Below are 2,500 nucleotides of genomic sequence, written 5' to 3' on the forward strand. Positions count from 1 at the left end.
TGTGTGTGTGTGTGTGTGTGTGTGTGTGTGTGTGTGTGTGTGTGTGTGTGTGTGCGTGTGCGTGCGTGTGCGTGCGTGTGTGCATGCGTGCGTGTGTGCATGCATGTGCGTGTGTGTGTGTGTGTGTGTGCGTGCATGTGAGTGCGTGTGTGTGTAGTAGTCTATTTCTGTCGTCCCAGCGTGACTGAAACAGTGTTACTAAGAGTGACCTGGCAGACAGCACTCCCATTGAGACAAATAGGACAAGAGAGATGCAATGTTCCCAAACTCGTGTGTGTGTGTGTGTGTGTGTGTGTGTGTGTGTGTGTGTGTGTGCGTGTGTGTGTGTGTGTGTGTGTGTGTGTGTGTGTGTGTGTGTGTGTGTGTGTGTGTGTGTGTGTGTGTGTGTGTGTGTGTGTGTGTGTGTGTGTGTGTGTAAGTCTCAAGGTGGTATGTGGAAATAAATCCTACCTAACTCGTCTGTCTGCCAACTGAACTAAGGTATTTTCTGAGATATACATCACATGTATATCCAGGGAACTTAACCAACCGCTATGTTTACTGCCAGGAAATGAATAGAGATGGAGAGAGATGGAGAGAGAGACGGAAAGAGGGAGAGGAGAAAGGGGAGAGAGGGAGAGAGAGGCGGAGAGAGAGACGGAGAGAGATGGAGAGAGAGGGAGAGGAGAGAGAGAGATAGAGAGAGGGGAGAGAGAGAGAGAGAGAGCGGGGGTGGAGCGAGGGAGAGAGAGAGAGGGGGGTGGAGCGAGGAGAGAGATAGAGAGAGGGGAGAGAGAGAGAGAGAGAGAGAGAGAGGGGGAGTGGAGCGAGGGAGGGAGAGAGAGAGAGAGAGAGAGAGAGAGAGACGGGGGGAGAGAGTCAAAGAGGCAGAGTGAAAGAACGACAGATAAGGACAGGCGGTGAGAGGAAGTGGGGAATTTTAACAAACAAACCATTGATCAATCAGTTCCAGAAGAACAGCATTTGAAAGTGATCCGATTAAATGATGTGCCTCTGTGTTTTCCTGTGTCTATCAGACCAATCAATCTCCCGGCTTAATGTGAACTAAATGCCATCAAAGTTCACTTCCTTCCTACAGCAGGTAAAACATGTATTGCATCCAATTTTGTCATTATTATTAGAGTGACCTGGAACACATCCTGTTCTCCAATCCTCAGGTCTTTTTAATTTGACCTTTATTTAACCAGGCAAGTCAGTTAAGAACATATTCTTATTTTCAATGATGGCCTGGGAACAGTGGGTTAACTGCCTGTTCAGGGGCAGAACGACAGATTTTGTACCTTGTCAGCTCGGGGGTTTGAACTCACAACCTTCCGGTTACTAGTCCAACGCTCTAACCACTAGGCTACGCTCTGGGGAACTCACAACTGTTATCTAAACTACACCACAACTTGATTCTTATTTACAATGACGGCCTACTGCAGGGACGGGGTGTGTTATGATTCAAAATATATTTAATGAAAATATATAGAACAAACCAGACTCAAGAGAGACAACACAACACTACATAAAGAGACCTAATACAACAACATAGCAAGGCAGCAACACATGACAACACAGCATGGTAGCAGCTAAACATGGTAGCAGCACAACATGGTAGGATCACAACATGGTAGGATCACAACATGGTAGCAACACAACATGGTAGCAACACAACATGGTAGCAACACAACATGGCAGCAACACAACATGGTAGCAGCACAACATGGTAGCAGCACAACATGGTAGCAACACAACATGGTAGCAGCTAAACATGGTAGCAGCACAACATGGTAGGATCACAACATGGTAGCAACACAACATGGTAGCAACACAACATGGTAGCAACACAACATGGTAGCAGCACAACATGGTAGCAACACAACATGGTAGCAACACAACATGGTAGCAACACAACATGGTAGCAGCACAACATGGTAGCAACACAACATGGTAGCAGCACAACATGGTAGCAACACAACATGGTAGCAGCACAACATGGTAGCAACACAACATGGTAGCAACACAACATGGTAGCAACACAACATGGTAGCAACACAACATGGTAGCAGCACAACATGGTAGCAGCACAACATGGTAGGATCACAACATGGTAGCAACACAACATGGTAGCAACACAACATGGTAGCAACACAACATGGTAGCAACACAACATGGTAGCAACACAACATGGCAGCAACACAACATGGTAGCAACACAACATGGTCGGAACACAACATGGTAGCAACACAACATGGCAGCAACACAACATGGTAGCAACACAACATGGTAGCAACACAACATGGTAGCAACACAACATGGTAGCAGCACAAAGGACAAGAAGGTAGAGACGACAATACAGCTCCTAGAGAGTGAGGCTCCTCTTTATGATTTTAGCCAGCCAGCACCTCGCCTAAATAGGTGTGCATTTCTTTCGCCTCTAGTGACAACAATACATCCCACAGCCACAACTGTCGGTAAGAGTGTCCATGATTGAGTCTTTGAATGAAGAGATTGAGAT

The sequence above is a fragment of the Oncorhynchus keta genome, unplaced genomic scaffold, assembly GCF_023373465.1.
Source record: "Oncorhynchus keta strain PuntledgeMale-10-30-2019 unplaced genomic scaffold, Oket_V2 Un_contig_1887_pilon_pilon, whole genome shotgun sequence".
In the NCBI taxonomy this organism is placed as follows: Eukaryota; Metazoa; Chordata; class Actinopteri; order Salmoniformes; family Salmonidae; genus Oncorhynchus; species Oncorhynchus keta.